General features: G+C 39.3%; 1 protein-coding gene across 4 annotated transcripts in view; it reads left to right on the top strand.

The window, feature by feature from the left end:
• Nucleotides 1-804: 804 nt before the first annotated feature.
• NCOA7 (nuclear receptor coactivator 7) overlaps nucleotides 805-22,370 on the top strand; it is a 156,037-nt gene continuing 134,471 nt past the window's right edge. For 2 of the 4 annotated variants that reach the window (XM_061207655.1, XM_061207652.1), the window contains exon 1: nucleotides 10,195-10,528. The gene's annotated coding sequence lies outside the window, so the exon portion shown is untranslated. Of the gene's footprint in view, nucleotides 1,007-6,557; nucleotides 6,644-10,046; nucleotides 10,153-10,194; nucleotides 10,529-22,370 lie in introns of those variants that run through there. The other 2 variants (XM_061207653.1, XM_061207654.1) reach the window with 2 other exon arrangements.

Here is a 22,370-nt window from a genome sequence, read left to right as displayed (position 1 = left end):
CTACAGTGCGTTAGTAACAGAAAATATAAAGCAGCTACTTGATAATTAACCAACAACATATCTCAGAAAAGATCTTAGGTTCATAAAGAAGAACCGGATAAGAACAGCTCCAACATACGCAATCTACAAAGCACATAATCTGAATATATGAAACTTGACTCTCAGCATGATGCAAAATAGGTATAATCCCTCCTAAAATTATTTTCCTCCTCTTATTAGTCAAACGAAGCTCCAGATTAACAAAGGCTCAATAATTAATGCTTGTATACACATCCAAATTATTTTCAAAGCTGGAAAATGCAAATTTATAAGTGACTTAGTTGTATCTAGAGTACTTTAGAATCAGGGAACATTTTGTTGTTTATTTGATTGCAAATATCTGTAAAAAGGTATGGCGTATTTTAAATCTTAGGTTCAATAATATTTAAAGCTAATTGAATTTTTATAATAGAAAAAAATCGGTAACAACCATCATAACTTGTTTGCAAGCAAAAAAGTTAATTTCCCTGACCGGGAATCGAACCCGGGCCGCGGCGGTGAGAGCGCCGAATCCTAACCACTAGACCACCAGGGAACTTGTTAAATTTTCTCGCTCGCTGCATTTGTGTCTTTAGAAATCGCCACGTAAACCTGGCCAATAGAAAAAAAGATTGTTGCCTCTAAGCCCTGCCCACTTCGTTCCTGTTTTGGGTTTCTGTAGGTTTGCAATGTTTCAAGATAAAAAGTTGAGGAAAAAAGAAATAGATATTTCTAGGAAATAAAAAATAAAATTAAACTAGCATAGACAATTTCTAGGAGGATACGGGAGAAACTGTTGACACTGGTTAACTGTAGGAAAAAGAAATGAAGAATTTCTTCACTTGCCTAAACCCGGCAAACGCTCTGCGCTCTCAGGCGATCTCCGCGGCGGCTCCTAAGGGGAAAGGCTGGATCCTCCAAATCGAATCCTCTTCCGACTGCCGTGCTGGAAAAGACGTCCTGGGATTTCATCCTAATTATGTAACATGTAAATATCTATACCTAGACAATGTTAAAGTACTGTCCAGAACCTTGCAATTTGCTTTATCATTTTCTCAATCATGTAGCTGCTCTTTCTAAATCTAACCTCTTTCTCTGTGTATGTCTTTCTGTCTTTCCCTCTCACGCAGATGTTAAATCCCACTAAACATTTTACTAAATCTAATGGTAAGATTGCCACGGGCGGAGAGCGTTTCCCGGTGTAGAGCTTGGCACAGAGCAGATGCTCTGTAAGTGTGGGTAATGAAGGGCCTCGTGGCCTTTAGGACGCAACTACTTAATTTACTTATTTGAGAGTCAGATTAACGAAGCTGGGAGGGCTGTGGGTAATTTGCTTAGTGAAGAACCAGGGCATCTGCACCCGATTCGGAGTAAACCGTTAAAACGCACTGTTTCCATTATCCTCCTGTTTTTCAAACTGTTATTATCTGGGCAAGTGCTTCCCTTCTCCGCATTATGTATGAGAAACGGCCAGGAAATGATGCAATTACCAAAGGAGTCAAGAAACCTTCCAGCCCAGCCTCAGTTCGGAAGCCCTCATGAAATACGAGCAGAAGACAATAGGATGTAACTCAGCTTTGAAAGCGCCAACCGTTACAGTTGGACAAATGTAACCCTAGAGACCCCGCTCCGCTGCAAGATGGAAGGAGGCTTAAGTAAAGCAGATATAAATTTGTAATGAACTTGCGCACAACCTCCGGCGCCATTGTGAATTACAGCCTTCGTCCATCACGTAGAATTTAGGTGAGCCTGAGCTAGAATTTTTTTGCTTGTTTTCAGCAACTCAGAAATGGAGTTTAGATTACTGATAAAACTTATCTAAAATTATTTAATAATATGCAAACAGGAAGCTTAAAATGACTTATTAAGACTAATAAGTAAAGATGGAAACATCACCAGAAGAAATTTCTAAACAATTACTATATTTTAGATGGGACCCACACCCCTTTCCTGTATCAAGGAATTTTTAGTAAATCGAGTGCAGTAGGTGGAGCTTTTACCTCTCAACTGGGGGTTTTCAGAGCTTAGCATGAAAGAGCATCTGGTTTTGAATTAAAAGATAAAGCAGATATTACTTTTAGAATAGTTTAAATTTTTTTTAATAGGTTTAGTCACAGTCTTGTACAAGAGGTACGAAAGGGTACAGCGAGAACCATCACTCTTTTATCACTCTTCATTTCTTCTTCCCAGAGTTGACCAGTTTCTTCTGTATCCTCCTAGAAATTGTCTATGCTATTTTAAATTTTATTTTATTTTTTTATTTCCTAGAAATATCTATTTCCTTTTTCCCCAACTTTTTATCTTGAAACATTCCAAACCTACAGAAAACTCCAAGTATAGAACAATGAACACACATACACCCTTCATCTAGACCTGTGCTAATTTAGTAGTACCAGCATCCACCGTGTGACTTTTGTGCACTGAAATGTGGCTAGTAAGAGTTTAGGTGTTCTATAAGTGTTGCATGCATACTGGATTTTTAAGCCTTAGTATGGAAAAAAAAGAATGTAAAATATCTCATTAATAATTTTTACATTGAGTAAATTTTAAATGCTAATTGAATATGAGTTAAAATATTAAAATTAATTTCACTTTTTTGTTTTAACCTAGCTACTAGAATATTTAAAATTATTGATATATATATATATATGGCTTGCATTATATTTCTATTTTATAGTACTAATCTAGATTCACCAGTTGTCAATATTTTGCCATATTTGCTTTCTCTTGATCTTTTTTCTGAACCATTTGAGGTTAGTTGCAGACACCATGATACTTTACTTTGAAAAACTATACCATATATTTCCTAAGAACAAGCAATACAATTATCACACTTAGGAAATTTAAATTTAATACAATATTATTTATGCTACAGTTCATAGTCCAATTTTTCAATTGTCCTAACACCTTTTATACTTTTTCATTTTTATCCAGGATCCATTCAAGGATTATACACTGCATTTAATTGTCAAGTTTCTGTAGTCTCCTTCCTTTAATCTGAAACAATTCCCCAATTTTTTTTTTTTTTTTTTTACAGCATTGAATAGTGGAGGACATTTGCTTCAGAAAGTCCCTCAATTTAGACAAATATTACTTTTGTCAGGAAAACTACCTTAAGTGATATGTCCTTCTCAGTGCATTATATCATAATTCGAATAATGCTGATGTATTGTGTTATCTCTAATGGTAAATGTGGTAGGCAGAATAATGGCTCCCACAGAGATTGTACCTGTCCTAATCTCCAGAATATATGAATATTACTTCACGTGGCAGTAGGAATTTTGCAGATGTGTTTAAATTAAGGATTTTGAGAGAGAGATTATCCTGGATTATCTGGGTGGGCCAGAAATCATCACATGGGTCCTTTTCAGTCAAGGAGGGAGACTGGAGAGTTGGAGTCCCAGTGATGTGATTCCAGGAAGACTCTACCAGCGTTTAACTGGCTTTGAAGATGGAGGAAGGGGACCATGAGCTAAGGAATGCAAGGGGCCTCTAGAAACTGAAAAAGGCAAGGAAAATGTTCTCTTCAGCGCCTCCAGAAAGAAAGCAGCTCTGCCAACACCTAGATTCTGACCCAAGAATTCTGGACTACAGAACCGTAAGATAATAAATTTGTGCTGTTGTAAGCCACTAAGTTTGTGGTGATTTTTTTACAGCACCAATAGGAAACAAACACAGTAAGTCTGATCATTTGGTGAAGGTGTCTGCCATATTCCTCCATTGTAAAGTTACCCTTTACACTTGTAATTAACAAATATCAAAAAAAAAAAAAAAAGCAAATATCACCCATGGAAGTAATACTTTGAAAATGTATGAATTTTCTGTTCCCCCGCAAAGTTTCACCCAATGGCCTTAGCATCCACCGATGATGCTTGCCTGAATCAATTACTACTATGTTGACTGCAAAACGGTGTTATTTTATCATTCACATGTAAAGAACTTTCCTTTCTGTCCTCCCTCTTTTTATTCTTTATTTAATTTTAAAATATCAGTTTGGACTCATATTCTTTTTTTATTTTTGTGGTTTTAGTCAATGTGTTATAATCTACTGCTGTCATTATTAATACTTAAATTGTTCCAAATATGGCCAGAAGGAGTCCCTTTAAGCTGGCTCCTGTATTCTTTTGACATGTCCCTATAAATTTTTGAGCATTTCTTTACTTTCTAGCATAAGATGGTGCAGGCACACCCTCTACTTTATAAACTGATTTATGGAGAATTAACATCTTTTTGCATGTATCTTTTCTCTTTTAATTTCCTTGTTTAAAATTTTACATGAGAAGGGGCATTACTCTACATACTCTTCTGTAACCTTTTTTTAAATTAATTTCTTTTGAAGCATGTCCATTCTTTACATAAAGAGTTTTTTCATTATTTCTGATAACTGCATGATATTCCCCTGTATAGAGGTTTTATTAAAGTAGTTTTATATCATTGGTCATTTAGATTATTTTCAATTTTTTGCTGTTACCAAAGTACTACAACAAATAACCTTGGTGCCACATAATTGGCATTTAGTTTCTATTAACTGACCCACAAATGACTTACCTTATGGACTGCCAATTTCTGACTTGAAAATGTTATATATTGGAAGAAAAATCATGGCATCCAATTCAAATTCAGTTCTAGTTATAATTTATGGGCAATTTAATTTTTCAATTTGATTTCAACCTCACTCAGCTATTCTTCTTCTGTTCATTAATTTGTTCATTTGCTGAACAAATATTTATTGACTGTCTATTATATGTAAGTCACTATGTTAGGCACAGGATGCCTGATCTTGAAGTTTAGTCTGGCAGGGTTCAAGTAAATAAGCAATTACAGTTAGTAGAGTAGTGGATAGTAAAAGAAACGTTTGACTATACTTCAATTTAATAAGTTCATTTAATACATTAAAAACATGTTAGTTATTGCACATACTTTGCTGATAGGAATGTAAAATGTACAGCCACTCTGGAAAATAGTTTGGCAGTTTCTTATAAAACTAATTATGCACCCATCAATTGTACCCTTAGGCATTTATACCAGAAAAATGAAAATTTATGTTCACATAAAATCTGCGCATGAATGTTTATAGTAGCTTTATTCATAATAGCCTAAAACTGGAAACAACGGAAACATCCTTCAGTGGGTGAATGGTTAAACTGTGGTACACCCATACCATGGAATATTTATCAAAAAAAAGAACAAACTATTGATACATATAACAGCTTGGATAGATCCCAAGGGAATTATGCTGAATTTTTTTAAAAAGCCAATCCAAAAGGTTATACACTGTATGATTCCATTTATTTAGACTTTTTAAAATGATAGAGATGAGAACATATTAGTGATTGACAGAAATTAGATGGGGTGGGGAGGAGGATGGAGGTGACTGTAAAAGGGTAGGAGTGATACAGCAGTCCTGTAGCTCGGGGGTCCCCAACTCCCCTGTTAGGAACCGGGCCGCACAGCAGGAGGTGAGCTGCAGGCAGTGGAGCTTCATCTGCCGCTCCCCATTGCCCCCCATCGCTCACATCACCACTGAACCATCCCCTCCCCCACTCCCACCCGGTCCGTGGAAAAATTGTCTTCCATGAAACCGGTCCCTGCTGCCAAAAAGGTTGGGGACTGCTGCTGTAGCTTGTTGTGGTGGTGGTAGAAGAATCTATACCGATGATAAAATTGCATAGAAATCACACACACACACACACACACACACACACACACACACACAGGCAAGAACATGTGTAAAAACTAGTGAAATCTCAATGAGCTCTAAAGATCATACCAATGTCATTTTCTGGTTTTGATATTTACTGTAGTTATGCAAGATGTTATCTTTGGGGGATAACTGGGGGAAAACCTGGGACTTCCCTGTACATTTTTTGCAACTTTTTGTGAATCTTTGTTTCCTTCGAAAAACTCCCTTTTCAGCTTATTGCACTGTAATTTTCTTTCACTCAAATTAAGTCCAATAAACAATCACCACTTAACATCACTTTGAGTTTAGGGATTCATTTCAAAATTTTAAATTATATCTTAGCGCTAGATTATTTAAATAAGTTTTTCAGAAATTATTTTTTTAAAAAAAAGAATTCTCAAGCTATTGAATAGACTATTTTTAGCAGAAATAAGGCAGCAGAAACTGTCCAAGGGTAGATACTTTTAAATTAACTGTGAATAAAAGAAAAGGACAAATTTTGGGGGGGGGGGCTTATTCTAAATAAGCAGCCATAATTTCTACCTACTAACAGGCACCCAGACAGCAATCCATTCCTGTATATGTCAGTATTTCTTTCTTAATACACTCTGGCAGGCTCTTTCTCTTTTCAAATGACAAGGAGATTTCTACCTCCTCTTTAGACAAGATTTCTACCTCTTCTTCATAACAAGCCAAGGGAAGCACTGAACCTAGGCCTATCCACAAAAGAACCTATTTACATTCTTCTCAAAACTCAAGATGGTATCTAAGATGTTCTGGACCAATGACCCCAGTTGTGAAAATGAGCTACTGCCTTCAACACTATTAAATAGTGAACTCTATTCTGCCTCTTTAGGTGCAAGATGGCTCCCCACAGACCTCCAAGATGTCATCAGTGTTTCCCTCCCATGGAACTCCTGCGTCTCAACTAGCCTATGTCAGGTGTGTGCAAGGAGGTGTGTTTCTCTTTGTGCTAGGAAAAGCAGGATGGGTTTAACCACTGGAGAATGAACTTTCTTGGTGCTGGTAGATTAAACTCACCAACCAGTACAAAAATCTCCTCTTCAACGTCTTTACAGAGAAAACTCCCAAAGAAGTTTCAATTCTTTCTGTAGTTGTGAGCTCATTACTTACCAGGGAGCTTTCATTTTGACAAGGTGTTGCAGCAGTATTTGCCAGTGTTTCTGGAACTCCAGTTTCATGAGAGGTTACCAGTGCTGTCGTTAGAAACAGACATACTAGCCATACTTCATTACAAAACTATTCTTGGATAGATATGTAAGAAAAATACAGAACACATTTGCAATAATGGTTGCCGTTGTTTGGTGATGTTCCCAAAGATGTGGAATTCCTACCCACCTCCTCCCGGAAGTCCCTTGGGTGAACACCTGATGCCTGAACTCAGGGATCCAGTTGTCTCCCACTATCCAATTCCTGCCCTGAGGAGCAAAAAAAAGGAGGGCAAGTGACCCTCTTTTCTTCCTTTAAGAGCTGAAGGCCTCTCTGCTTCTCTCTGTCTACCCCCAAAGTCTCATCATACAGGGTTCTTTACCCCAGAAAAAGTGAGATGACAATTCTGCCTAAATTGCCCTCAAATGGCCTCTACCCTTCAACAGAGATAGAAAGATCAGTTTTCATTTTTAATAGAGGCCCTCATATCCATAAAATCATTGTAGCATTATAATTTTTCATTAACTCAGCATTTACCAAGCACTTTCTATTAGCTAAGTACAGTGAGGGGTGCTAAGGATACAATTTTTTAAAAAGAAAACCTTTATTATAATAATGTATATTGCTATAAAAATACCTAACTTTTCTTGAAGGTCACGTTCTAGACTTTAGCCTAAGCATCATTCACAGATTATCTCATTTAATCCCTATATCCACCCTGAAATTTGGTACTATTATCATCCCCCTTTTACAGATACAGAGGTCAGCATGTGATGGAGCCGCAGTCTGAAGCCAGAGCCCGAACTCTTAGAGATTACCCCGTTCTTAAGAAGTACACATTCTAATGAGGTTTGATCTGTAGTGTACTAAGATTTCCCAAATAACTTTATATACTATATCTTATTCTCCCAATTAAAATTTCACCTTCTAGTTAGAGCAGTGCTATCCAGAAGAATTTCTTGCAATAACGGAAATGTTCTATTCCATGCTGTCCAATGAGTAGTCTCTAGCCATGTGTGGCTCTTTAGCACTTGAAATGTGGCTAGTGAAATGAAAAACTACATTTTAAATTTAATTTAGTTTAAATTTAAATGGCCACATGTGGCTAGAGGGTACTGTATTGGACAGCACAGATCTAGAGGATAAGGAAATGGTTTTATTTCTTTGGATTTCTCTATAAAGACAAGGCTTAGGCAAATCAATAAATGCTGAGTTAATGAAAAAGAATAAATGAACAATCATTAAGGGGGAATTTTCTCCCTCTTTAAACTGTAGAGCAGAAACCTTCATTCTACCATGACTTTCATTGTAATAAAATGTTATAATAAGCATATGATACAGCCTGCAGTCCTAGAGCAGTTCATGAAGACGGTAAAGAGGATCCTTACATTATAAGCAATGTTTTTGAAAGGCTGACAAACCATTTATAATTGATGGTTACTACTTTTAAAACACACAGTTATATCTTTGCCTAATAAAAAAAGATCACTGCTTAATTTTTTTCTTGACAAAATCTGGGGTCCATAGAGAGAAAAACAAAAGGGAACTCTTGGTGGTGAAAGGATGGAAACAGTCAAGAATTGCAACTCAATGGATATTTCATGCAGAAACTACAGTCTAAAGCAGACCTCTTTACAAATGTGAGACTCAGCAACTGCCAAATTCTCTTTAAGTGACTTTGTTTTGTCACTTATTCATCACATATATACATATAGATTCCTATAGTCAATTCGTTCTGAATATGGGGCTAGATATGATGAATAATAATAGGTACTTTTGAAAATAAACTGGGGCTCTAGATCAAATCAGAGTCTCTGGAAGTAACCAAGTCATGTGCCCTGTGTTTCCTGATCCATACACAATGCAGCTTCTACCCTGCTCCCCACTGGATGTCCACTTTACTTAAAAGAACTCATCTCAAGAAGTCTTAGCAATTTTATCACAGTTTGTACTGCTATGGAACATGTCTCTTCTTTGCCTGTTTTTAAAAAATTCATCTTAGATTTCAAAATCATCAAAGAAGTGTGAGAGCAGCTCACTTTCTCTGGTGATCCCAAACCATGCTCTTCTGATTCAATGAAATCAGCTCTTTACACCTTAGAAGCCTAATTTTCCCTTGGAAATAATTTGCAAATAGCATAATGAATGCCTAAAGAAAAAAGAGTAAAATACCCAGTTCTTCACATTCAAACCAAAAAGATGTAAACCTGAGGTCCAATTTTATACATGCTCAGTATATCATGGGCGATTATTCCATATTTTGCAAGATAATATAGCATGACCACTTGCAACTGAAATCCCAAAGCCATCACTGTTAAATGCTTCGCTCAGTCTTCCACGAGAGGCTGTCACAGCTTAAGCAGCATCAACAAGCCAGAGGAGGCCGCTATCTAGTGTGCCTGTGTCTGGCCTCTGACACACCAATGTTATCGCACCAGCTGCAGGCTCCACCATGAAGTTTTTTTCTGTGCGTAAGGGTAAACCTCACGGCCAAATCCTCCTAGTCATCTTGCAGTGCTGGTCATGGGACCGTAGAAGGAACAGCTCCCAGATGGGGATGGGAAGTTCACAGGCACTGCCCCACAGCTGATGCAAATCTTCCCAACCCAGGCTCTCTCGGGTCTTTGCCAAGAGTCGTCCTGGAGGGCTCAATTGCTACGTTCCTATTGCTGTAATGATAGCAACTTGGCAGCAGCCGGGATGCTGTGCCTAGGATGGGAGCGGGAGGGGGGAGGAGATGGTGGGCCCCTTTGAGAAACACAACGCCGGAAAGGACAGAAGGATGAATTTATTGTGACCAGTGGTCTCCGAACTGGAAGGAAACTCAAGGCTTTAAAGCTCGGGGAGACACTCTTTTAACTCCAGCTCTGCTCTCAGAGCCTTATTCCCACGAACAGTGGTGGCCACAGCGAGCCAGCTGTAGGAGATGCAGCCCGGGGAGAGGTAAGAAGACCCTCCCAGGCTTAGCCGCCGGGCGTCCGGCCGCCGGAGTCGCAACGAGCTCGCTCCCGGGAGGCGTCACAAAGGGCTGAGGCCTGCGGAGGCCTCGCGCGCAGCTCTCCGGGGCGGAGCCGCCAGGCTCGGGCTGGGGCTGCGCCGGGGCAGCGGAGGCTACAGCCGCCAGGGGGTGGCGCGGCTGCCCAGACCGCCAGCTCGGAGGTCGCCGGGGCAGGGAGGATGCCGCAGCTGCAGCCCAAGCCGCCGACCGGAGCCGCCGAGCTCCCCGGCCCCCGCCGCAGCGGAGGGGCGCAGAGCGTGGCGCGGGCCGGGCGGAGCTAGAGGTGGGCGTCTGCCCCGCGTCGCGCCACCCGCAGCTCCCCGCCTCCGGCCGGGCCCGGCAGCCTGTCGTGGCCGATGTCCTGACCGCGGGTGCATCTGCAGGGTTGGCTAGGCACCGCGCCTGGGGAAAGGCCTGAGGAGTCCCGGCGGCGGCCGCGTCCAGTAGCACCGGACGCCGGTCCCCCGGGGCGCGCTCCTGGGCGCTCCTCCCTCCTGCCCCAGCACCGCGTCACCGCAAGGTCCTCCCCCGACCCCTCCTCCCACCCACCCTGGAGGATGCGCTCCCAGGCGCCGAGCGGCAGAGGCCACCGCTCCCAGAAATGCGTGCGGCGGCTCCCTTTTTCCCGGACCCGAAGAGCCGGCGCCCCCGCCCTGTAGGTAAGTAGGTGAGGCGGGGACTAGCCCTCGCAGCCGCCCGCTGCTGATGCTGCCGCTGGGTAGGGGCGGGGGGCCGGGGCCAGGACCCGCCAAACTTGCCTCCCGCTGGAGCTCGGTGCAGCGCTCGGAGGTGTCCTAATGGCGCTGGGCGCAGCCCCCTGTTAACCTGACAACCTCTTCTTGAGCCCGGGAGGCCCAGCTGTGGCGAAGGAGAGCTTGACCCTTCCCCGCCCACACCCAGGGCCCGGTGGGGTGCGCGCTTCGGGCAGGGGCGGGGAGGATGGGTTGCTGTGTGGATTACTGGGGGGTGAATGGGGAAATACCGTTGAATTTTCAGCAGCTCAGGTGGAAATATGTCACCGTATTTTTTCGGCTTGATGAACAGATGCGTTCTTCCTGTTTTCTCTCAATATGTAGCCACGCACAGCGTTATTTCAGCGGCATAGAGAAGTCGCTGTGGATTTTTGTGTATTTCAGAGTTGGCTGGCTGATATATAAAATTGATGTCTCCAACCCTTACAGTCAACATTTTAGGGCCAGTTAGAGAAGGCTCCTCTAGGAGTCAAATATTCAAGAGATAGATGAGGCTGAGGAATTCTCGTGCTGCCTACTTGGGAGCCTTCGGCTTTCGTGAAGAGCGTGGCAAGTTTGATACAGGTGTAGGGAGTTGAGAATCTGCTGGAAGGATGCACGGAGTCGGCCAGCAGAGGCAGCCTTGGGCGCAGCCTAGCTTCCAACTAGATGTTAATAAGGTCTGTATTTCTGAGAAACTGGTTATAAATTATGTCTCCTCTCCCAAGTGTAAAGTTCATACATCAGAGCTTTTGGCAAGATTATCTCTTCACAGGCCATCATTTTTAAATTTCGTATTAAGCAATAAGGTTTAGAGTTTTGGAAAGTGGATCATTGTAAGCGCCAGTTTTATTAACGTATTAAGGTTTAGAGCTTTGGAAAATGAACCGGTGTAAACTCCAGGAGGACAGAGTCTTCCTCTTGTTCAGTCCTGTAATCCCCTAGTCTGCTGAATAGTGGGCGCTCATTGGTTATTTGTTGAATGAACTGTGTTTCAAGCTTCATCTAAAGACAGTTTAGGATTAAAATGTGTCCTGTGGCCGTTGAAGTTTAACTGGATTTTAAAAATTACTTCTTTGTATAAATAGTCAAATTCGGTTATCCCAGCATTTAAGTTGAATTTTGACATTTTTAGGACCATATGTTTTCCTTCTTTAATGTGTTATTAAATAAGGTAATTCTCCCCAACTCTTAATATAAGTTAATTTCATTTCTAAGCTTGCAATTTTTTTTCTAATTGGTAATCAAACTTATTTTAATTAAACTCTAAAACACAATTAAAAAGTACAATTCATGTTTAAAGGAAATTCTAGGTTACTCCAGAGGTAACAATGATTTGGTTAATAAGTGACATATTAATTCATTTTAGAGTTGAGTTGTTGTGGCTGACCTAATTATAATGTATTTATTACAGGTAAAAGTGGAAATAAAGCATTTAGAAGTGTCTGTGATTCCTAAATGATTCAAAATACATGGTATAGATACACATTTTCAACTGCATGGTTTTCCTCAGTATATAAACATATCAGTTTTCAAGTTTGACACCCAGGGTGGTTGTGACATTGCAGGTTTGGAAGGTTTGGTGCCTCTCTGCTTTTAAATCTTATGTTATCTTGAAATAATCAAGGATAACTGCATCACATTTCACTTGCTTCATTTTTGCACTGTGATACAATATTTCCTGTTTTGTTTTTATTTTCCTGTTACGTAAGTTTTCTGAGTCAGTATTAACCTTTTTTCAGTCACTTTGTTTAACTCCCAGAATTATCTGGGAGTGGTCCAGTCACTTATTTTCTTTCTTTCTCTTTTGTCATTTTAATACCTCTTCACCATCCTTACTACATATTACCCAAAAGACTTATTTTCACAAAACTATGTTAAGCCCTAGTTTATTACTATTGCTTCTCCAGCCTACTTGGGCTCTTCCTAGATGGTGAGGAAATAACACTTTTATGTAAAATCTCACTTTTAGTGAGATTGGGGGAACCAGCAGTGGGAGGGAGCTTATGAAAAATATGTTATGATTTATTCAAACAGAGCAAAAATTCTCCCATGAAATAAAGATAATTACATTTTACACATCTTATATTTGTAGTCAAGGATATTGAGCAGTTAATTTATATTGTTCTTCCTTGCTCACTTTAAACTTCTCAAAAGAGCCCTCCCTATGGTTACAGTAAACTCTCTTTACTTTGTTGCAGATAATAAACACTTATTTGTTCATTTGACAAAGAGAAGTTGAGCGCTTGACTGTGCTAGCACTCTTGACCTTGAAATCAGTTCCTAATGTCAGAATGGAAGAGGCATTTTTCTGTGTGTGTCCTGCATCCAAATGCGCAGCGCCCCTGCAATTGAATGACTCACTACCTGGGTCCTGACAAGTGAGCTCCCCAGTACCCTGACTCCACGTGCACCACTGGAATGAGATCCTAAGACCTAGATTTACTCTATCTTACTTTTCTATATCTTTCCTAAGGTTTTATTACCAAACCCCCTATCCCTTCCTCACTATATGTCCCTTACTGTCCCTTTTTTATCCCACCATTTTTTATCCCAGCCCATGATTTTTGTTGTTGTTGTTTATATCCAGTAAGATCCACTCAGTTTCACATATGTTAGAACCAAAATTGTTATGGTTGCAGAAAAAGTATAGAAAAGAAAATTTGTATAACCTTGAATTTCAAATACAGGGAACTAGTGGATGAAGAATAATTGTTGTATACTAATCTCCCTTTAAAAATGGTAAAGAATGCCAGAGACAATGCATTGTCTGCTTATAAATTTGACCAGAAGCTTAATTGAAAGAAATGTTTATAGAGAGTTGGCTGAACAAAGGCCATGATGTCCACCCATGCCCCTCCAATTCTAGGTGTTATGCCAGGAGTCTAGCCAGATCTTCAGAAACTGCATACTTTGGTTACCTTGTTTTGCATCCTTTGCACCCCTCCCCCCAAATTGTACTCACACTGAAGCATTCTATTAATAAAGACAGTCACAAGAAACCTACTGTTATGTTACTTAAGAGATGTGGTTATTAAGATAATAGTTCCTTCTACAGCTCCTGCTTGAAGACTCTTGCAAGAAATTCCATTCAACTCTAAATGCCAAAGGAAGGCTTTACTTCCCCTGAACAATTATGGAGCGTCCATTTTTCATCATGCAAAAATAGAATTAGATAGTCGATTATATTTCCCTTTCTGATTTGGCAACTAGGAAACGCAGAGTCAAATTTACAACTTAATTTTAATAACCCTGTAAAAACCTATGGCCTATTATTGATGTTCTAACTTTCCCTTTGGTTTTGAATTTCTGTTCTACCTTGTTTTGTTTTTTTTTCTTCTGATTTTTTTAATCTAAGTATATTTTCCCATTTTATTGAATTTATTAAGCTGACTCACATCTTTTGTAGAACAAGGAAAAATATAAAACATGAAACCAATAAATGGAAACATGTGCAGAATTGATCTATGGATACAGTATGTTTTGATTAACAAGTTTAATGGGTTCCCTTAAATATGCTTTGAACAAGTGTTGCAAGTTTAGTATATTTACGCTTATATAGAAAACAATGGAAATGTTTTGGAAAACAATGTTACATAGTTGTGCAAAACTAAGATCCACTTATTTTTTTTAACTATTAAATTTATGTCTACTATTGACTAATTTAAAATTGGTAAAACCATTCAGTTTAAGTCAGTTCTGGATTGACCAGGAGATTCATTCTATTTAATTTAAAAAAAAGTCATTTTTAGCCAAAGGGCTAGCCTAAATTAGCTTAACACTCACCACACTGGACCTCACATCTGACCTCTTTCACATCAGTAATTTATTTGATTCATCTTTGTTTTAATAAATCATAGAGATTCTTCCTAGAGCCTCTTTTATTCACCATAAAATTTAAAAGATTGAGCTCCCTGAGTTAATTGATCAGACTTTCTTCATTCTGGTATTTTGACAACTACCTGTTAAGTTGGTTGAATTTAACCACGTAAACAGTTATTTACATCTTTATGGTGTCAACTTCATTTTCATACATTTATCACCCCGGTCCACAGAGAGACTGGCCCTTCTCAAGGGATAGTCATCGGTGCAGTCCAGGAGCTTTTGAGGTAAAAATAATCTGAATTCAAAAGTGCAACTTGAAACATTGAGGAGGGGATTTGGAGAGAGATGTGGGCAAAGTTTTACACAGAGGCATATCATTCCGGTAATGATTCTTTTTAAATCTTTTTAAAGGTTTAAAAGTCTTTTTTTAAAAAAGTTTTATTTTTGTAGTAGGCAATACCTTCATGTGATTCAAAAGGTACAAATGGGTAAACATTGAAAGGATTCCCTCTCATCCTCTTTCCTAGTTACGTGCTTCCCCTGTCCACTGGCAACCAGAGTTATCAGTTAATTGAGAATCCTCCAGTGACATTTTGTGCACATACAAGCAAATGTGAACATTCAGCCTGCTCCTTTGATCTCCTAATCATTTCTCTAATTGCCTTCTCTCCATTCCCACTGTTCTTTATGGCTCCTCGGATGCTTTGGACTGTTGCCTGCACTTTACTTTCCCCTACATTTCAGCCAGTCTTCCTTCTAAACTTCCCTTTTCAACCTTCTAAAGGATTCCCATCCTGCGCAGGAAGGAGTCCACCATGAATCTTACTTAGCCTGGTCTCCTGGGCCCTGAGGAATTCATCTCTCGTCCCCTGTCTCTCCCTGTCATGCATTTGGCTCACAGTTGTTCTTAACTTACCTCCCCATCCCCAATCGCGGACCCTTTAAAAAAATCTGATGAAAGTTCGTGGTCTCATCACACACTAAACACACCATTTTGCCTACATGTCCTTGTTTATGGACCCCAAGTTCAGAATCTCTATGTTGGTAACACAAAACTGTTTGTCACTTCCTGCACATGCGCTGCATTTGATTTTTCTTCTCCACGCTGTTTCCTCTGCATGGAACACTCGGTCCTCCTATTTTCATTAGCAAGCCACACTCAGTGCTGGTGTCATCTCTAGGGGCCATTCTTGGTTGAGATTCTAGAAACTCCTGGAGCCTTCCACATGTAATGTAGTATCCCAAGTAGGCTTCTGTACTGGCAACAGGCATTTCTCATAAATAGCAAAATTGCCTTTCTAGTAAAAATTAATTACGATTTTGGATAACATGCTATGATTGGTCAAAAAAAAAAAAAAAAGCCCAAGGTTGAAGCTTTTATTTAACTATTCATCCCTCCTCTACTCCGCTCCCCCCCATCCTCCGTAGAATACGTGTCTGTATCATTTTCTTTAGCATCCCTGCCTTACTTTACTAATTCTCTCGAAACATTGTGTTAACACTCATTTAAAAAAAAAAAAACTTCATATTTATTATGGTCCTCACCTAAGAGAGTGTTTTGTTTTTTTTTTGCCTCTGCCTCTGGGTTTGCCTCTGTAGTTGGTACATAAAGGAGTGAAACCCTCCGAATGTGGTGTTACTCTTAAAAATCGGAAGTATTAACCACCAACCCTGATGGATGACATGAACCATCTGGAGACAGTAGCCCATCCTACGAAGTGACTCCTAAGTATGTGAATATGGTATTTTTCTTTCCAGGCCAAGTAATCGGAGGGCGTCCTCCGTGCTTGATTTTATTGCAAAGTGCCTGACACGAGGTAAATTGCTGTTGACTGATTAACAGAGGATTTAGCCAGTAAGAATTTAATAGCATTTTTTCAGCACTGTTCCTGTGGAATCCTCTGGCTAGTGGATGATTCTGATCACTAACCAAACTAGCCATGTAGAATAGGAAAAATCTGTAAGACTGCTCCATAGGTGTGAGATCCCTTGAAATCTTTTATTTTCCTTCTGTAATTCTGACCTCACTAAGCAAACATCAGATTTACTAATTTGTTTCCGCAGACATGTTGATATGAGGAATTGAGTGTGTCTTGAGTAGCAGTAATGACTATTCCAGCCATCCAATAGGTACAGCCCCTGCTGTATGCTGTAAAGCACAATTTTAGGCTATTAGTCTGTTGGGAGGGCTTGCTCAATCCTTATGGTCCCAGGTATTTACAGCTGAGTCCTCAGCCCTGGGTCCTGGTGATTCCCCCAAGGTATAATACTTGCCGGTCTCTAGGCTCCCACTGAAACAGCTAGTTAGCAACCCTCTGATATCTTCTAAAATAATTTCAGTTTAACACACTCTAACTCTTTAAAAAGCATTCTAGGAAGGAATCGTTTTAGTCCATTTGTGCTGCTAGAACAAAATTCCATACACTGGGTGGCTTAGAAGCAGCAGAAATTTACTGCTCACATTTCTGGAGGCTGGAAGTCCAAGATCAGGGTGCCAGCATGGTCAGGTTCTAGTGAGAACCCTCTTTCAGGTTGTAGACCATGGACTTCTTATTGTGTCCTCATCTAGTAGAAGGGGCTAGGGATCTCTCTGGGCTTCCTTTATGAGGGTACTAATCCCATGAGGGCGCTAATCCCATGAGGGTAGATCCCTCATGATCTAATCACCTCCTGAACTCCTACCTCATACCATCACCTAGAGCATTAGGTTTTCAACGTATGAATTTGGGGTGGGGATGGGGGACACAAACAATCTATACGGCAGGAATAGAAAATTCACAAAACAGGAACTACAAATGGCCAAAACATGAAAAAATATTCAACTTCATTGCATCAAAGAAATGCAGACAATAATTAGATTGTAAAAGTCCATAACAATGCTGGCAAGTTGAAGTTGGGTCATTTTCCCTTTTCACAGATGGTAAGAGGGTATATGGGGGTATTATGCCTTTGATGGAGAGCAGTTCAACTCATAGAATCCCTTGGCACCCGTGATTCTGTTCTGAGTACATCCTAAAAAAATCAGAGATGAGGCTTGATTTCAGTGGTGAGCACATTGTCTCTGGGAGGCAGGTGGTATGGTAGATGGGTTAAGAGCAGGGATGCTGGAGCCTGTTGCCTGGCTTGGAGTCCTTTTCCACCGTTTGTCAGCTAGGTGAACTTAGGCAAGTTAATTTCTCCTTGATTTTCTCATCTGTGAAATGAAGATAATAATAGTATCCACCTCTCACATTGTATTGAGAATTAGATAAGTTAATATATGTAAAGCACTTGGAATTCTGTCACAGAGTAAGCAACTATATAAGTATTAGCTATTAGCAAGGTTGATATTGTAGAAATTGGAGACAAATCCAACAATGGAGTCTTTTTTGATAGTATACCAAACTGTATGTACAAAAAGACCCTAATTTGATTTTAAAATGCAGCTTCATGGAAGAAAAGACAGGAAAGTGACAAAATATTGAGACTTTTGTCTCCATTGCTGGGATCATAGGCAATTTCTATTTTCACATTTTATTTGTTATCCGTATGTATTACAATGATAATTGTTAGAAATAATTAAAATTAATATATCATAGGATTCTTATATTCTTGACTTTTCTTTATCAGATGCATATTCATTTTGACATATTTTACTCTCTCTTCCTCTTTTCAAAGCTGCTAATATTTCACTTCCTCCACATCTTCACCCACATGCCATCTGCTTGGTATTTTCTTGCATTTAGCTTGCTTGCTTGTTTTATGTATAGATCAGCCCCAAGGCTAGTTCCTCAAGAATAAGTAGAGTAAGTGAAATGATTTATGAGATTTTCATGGTGGTGGCTTTCTCTTGGAAATTTAAGCCAGAGAATGCTGCTTAGGTGATAATGGTACTGTATCCTCTCCACATTGCAGGCACTCAGCCGTATCTCCCACTCCTCACCTGCATAAACTCAGCACTTTAGTAGGGTCAGAAGGGTCCTCAGTACCCCTCGCGCACATGGGGTAATTCCTGCCTTCAGGCTTTTGGCTGCCCGCTCTATCTGAATTTCCTTACACATTTCTTCCTTTTAAAGCCAATATTCTGCACCAGGTTGATACTTAATTCCATCAACACTTTCCAAAACATCTGCTGTACCCCTAATTTCAGTTTATTTTGGCACTTAACAATTTGTACTGCAAATTTTTTTTACATCTTTATTGGAGTATAATTGCTTTACAATGGTGTGTTAGTTTCTGCTTTATAACAAAGTGAATCAGCTATACATATACATATATCCCCATATTTCCTCCCTCTTGCATCTCCCTCCTACCCTCCCTATCCCACCTCTCTAGGTGGACACAAAGCACCGAGCTGATCTCCCTGTGCTATGTAGCTGCTTCCCACTAGCTATCTGTTTTACATTTGGTAGTGTATATATGTCCATGCCACTCTCTCACTTCGTCCCAGCTTACCCTTCCCCCTCCCCGTGTTCTCAAGTCCATTCTCTACATCTGAATCTTTATTCCTGTCCTGCCCCTAGGTTATTCAGAACCTTTTTTTTTTTTTTTTTTTTAGATTCCATATATATGTGTTAGCATACGGTATTTGTTTTTCTCTTTCTGACTTACTTCACTTTGTATGACAGTCTCTAGGTCCATCCACCTCACTACAAATACTCAATTTTGTTTCTTTTTATGGCTGAGTAATATTCCATTGTATATATGTGCCACATCTTCTTTATCCATTCATCTGTCAGTGGACACTTAGGTTGCTTACATGTCCTGGCTATTGTAAATAGAGCTGCAATGAACATTGTGCCACATGACTCTTTTTGAATTATGGTTTTCTCAGGGTATATGCCCGGTAGTGGGATTGCTGGGTCGTTCTATTTTTAGTTTTTTAAGGAACCTCCATACTGTTCTCCATAGTGGCTGTATCAATTTACATTCCCACCAACAGTGCAAGAGGGTTCCCTTTTCTCCATACTCTCTCCAGCATTTATTGTTTGTAGTTTTTTTGATGATGGCCATTCTGACCAGTGTGAGGTGATACCTCATTGTAGTTTTGATTTGCATTTCTCTAATGATTAGTGATGTTGAGCATCCTTTCATGTGGTTGCTGGCCATCTGTATATCTTCTTTGGAGAAATGTCTATTTAGGTCTTCTGCCCATTTTTGGATTGGGTTGTTTGTTTTTTTGATATAGAGCTGCATGAGCTGCTTATATATTTTGGAGATTAATCCTTTGTCAGTTGCTTCTTTTGCAAATATTTTCTCCCATTCTGAGGGTTGTCTTTTCATCTTGTTTATGGTTTCCTTTGCTGTGCAAAAGCTTTTAAGTTTCATTAGGTCTCATTTGTTTATTTTTGTTTTTATTTCCATTTCTCTAGGAGGTGGGTCAAAAAGGATCTTGCTGTGATTTATGTCATAGAGTGTTCTGCCTATAGAGTTTTATAGTGTCTTGCCTTACATTTAGGTCTTTAATCCATTTTGAGTTTATTTTTGTGTATGGTGTTAGGAAGTGTTCTAATTTCATTCTTTTATATGTAGCTGTCTAGTTTTCTCAGCACCACTTATTGAAGAGGCTGTCTTTTCTCCATCGTATATTCTTGCCTCCTTTATCAAAGATAAGGTGACCATTATGTGTGTGGGTTTATCTCTGGGCTTTCTATCCTATTCCATTGATCTATGTTTCTGTTTTTGTGCCAGTGCCATACTGTCTTGATTACTGTAGCTTTGTAGTATAGTCTGAAGTAAGGGAGCCTGATTCCTCCAGCTCCATTTTTCTTTCTCAGGATTGCTTTGGCTATTCGGGGCCTTTTGTGTTTCCATACAAATTGTGAAATTTTTTGTTCTAGTTCTGTGAAAAATGCCATTGGTAGTTTGATAGGGATTGCATTGAATCTGTAGTTTGCTTTGGGTAGTATAGTCATTTTCACAATATTGATTCTTCCAATCCAAGAACATGGTATATGTCTCCATCTGTTTGTATCATCTTTAATTTCTTTCATCAGTGTCTTTTAGTTTTCTGCATACAGGTCTTTTGTCTCCTTAGGTAGGTTTATTCCTAGGTATTTTATTCTTTTCGTTGCAGTGGTAAATGGGAGTGTTTCCTTAATTTCTCTTTCAGATTTTTCATCATTAGTGTATAGGAATGCAAGAGATTTCTGTGCATTAATTTTTGTATCCTGCTACTTTACCAAATTCATTGATTAGCTCTAGTAGTTTTCTGGTAGCATCTTGTACTGCAAATTAAATATAGGCTTGCTTTATGACTTAGTTGTTCTTACAGTTAGCTGGTAGGGGTTGTGTTTTGTATTACTCTATGCCCTTCAGGTTTCTAGCACATGGTTGTCCACATGCATGCACATGGAACACAAGAAGACTGGATGTTGCTATGTTGATAACATTCTTAGGAGATGGTTTATGAGTTTTCTGTTCCATCTTCCTCTTTGCCCATCTTTCTCATTCTTTTATTTTCAAGATCAGAATGTTATATCTTTGGTTCTCTCAGTCTTACACATATTTGCCTGAAATTTTGATAATAGATTTTCATTCCTGAAGTCTAAAAACTAAAGGACTCAATTGCAAAGAACATCACAGTTACTAAATGCATTTACAGTTAGGGTCCAGTAATATACAGACTAATCCTAGTTGCAAGGATAGCTATCATCAGCTGTAAAATATTGCTTGTTTGATCAAGAGAGTTTCAGGAGTTTGCCAGAGAATGTGTTTAAAATTTGTAAATATTTTAGATTCTCATAGGTCTTGTGTTTCCTAGAAAGGACCAAATCCTAGGAAATATTTTCATGTGTCTGGTCTCATAGTTTGGACCAGTGGTTCTCCAGCAGGGTTCATGAGCCCCTTGAGGGTATGGGAAGAAATTGTTAGAATGTCTGTATCATCTTTTCATGACTTCTATTTTGTTATATGTTTTATAATGCATGTATTAGTGCAGAAGACATTTTTTATGTGAAAAATATACGTATTAGGATTTTATGCTCGGATGCTTTTATTGACGTGGAATATAACTTTAGAAAATGGAGACCACTAATCTAAATAAAAGGTAGGACCTTATTGTTCTATAACCGAAGTCAGTTTCTGTTATGTATTTAGCCATAACAAATAAAAAGTCAACTTATTAAACATAAATCCTATGTCTAACCTGATCTAGAAGTTGTAATGTATGTCACCGTGTGTGTGTGCGTGCATGCGTGCACATGCACACTTGCTCATACATGTAGAACATGAGACACTCCTTTTGAGAGCTTACAGTCTGATTGAAAGGAATATGGGCATGAGGAGCCATTAATTAGAAAATGGTACAAGATAGCATAAGTGTGTGTGAGAAATGTAGCAGTATGAGTTTGTTAGATTAAAATTGCTAAAGTGTGGTAAGAGTGGCATGCCACAATGGTGATGCTACATTCTCAGAAGATTTCAAAACTCATTTTATGTTAAGAATTTTCCCTGATAATCAGGTCAGTTCTTAGTCCATCTACTCAATAAGCTGTGCTTGAATTGTCTCCTGGGTACAGATGTTAACTATGTGAGCTTTCTGCTCTAATATTCAAAATAATATTTACCGATGCTCTCAATCATATGCCCACATTTCCTTTAAATTATATGAGAAAGTGGAAGAATAGACATGATGGGGAAGTAATAATATTTTTGAGGTAGTATCCTTTTGGAACAGTGATAGTGTATAAGATTTAAGATAAATGAATGTTTCCTAGAGCTGCTCTGACAATTACCAAAAACTGGGTAGCCTAAAACAACAGGAATTCATTGTCTATAATTCTGGAGGGTAGAAGTCTAAAATCAAGGTGTCGACAGGGCCATGATGTCTCTGAAACCTGTAAAATAATCCTTTCTTGCTTTTGTCTTCTTGTGATTTGCTGGCTGTCCTTGGCATTCCTTGGCTTGTAGCTGCCTAACTCTAATCTGTGCTTCTGTCTTCACGTGGAGTTCTTCCTGTGTGTCT

Source organism: Eubalaena glacialis, chromosome 12 (assembly GCF_028564815.1).
Source record: "Eubalaena glacialis isolate mEubGla1 chromosome 12, mEubGla1.1.hap2.+ XY, whole genome shotgun sequence".
Lineage (NCBI taxonomy): Eukaryota > Metazoa > Chordata > Mammalia > Artiodactyla > Balaenidae > Eubalaena > Eubalaena glacialis.
The sequence above is the reverse complement of the archived record's forward strand: the minus strand, read 5'-3'. Positions and strand labels throughout refer to the sequence as shown.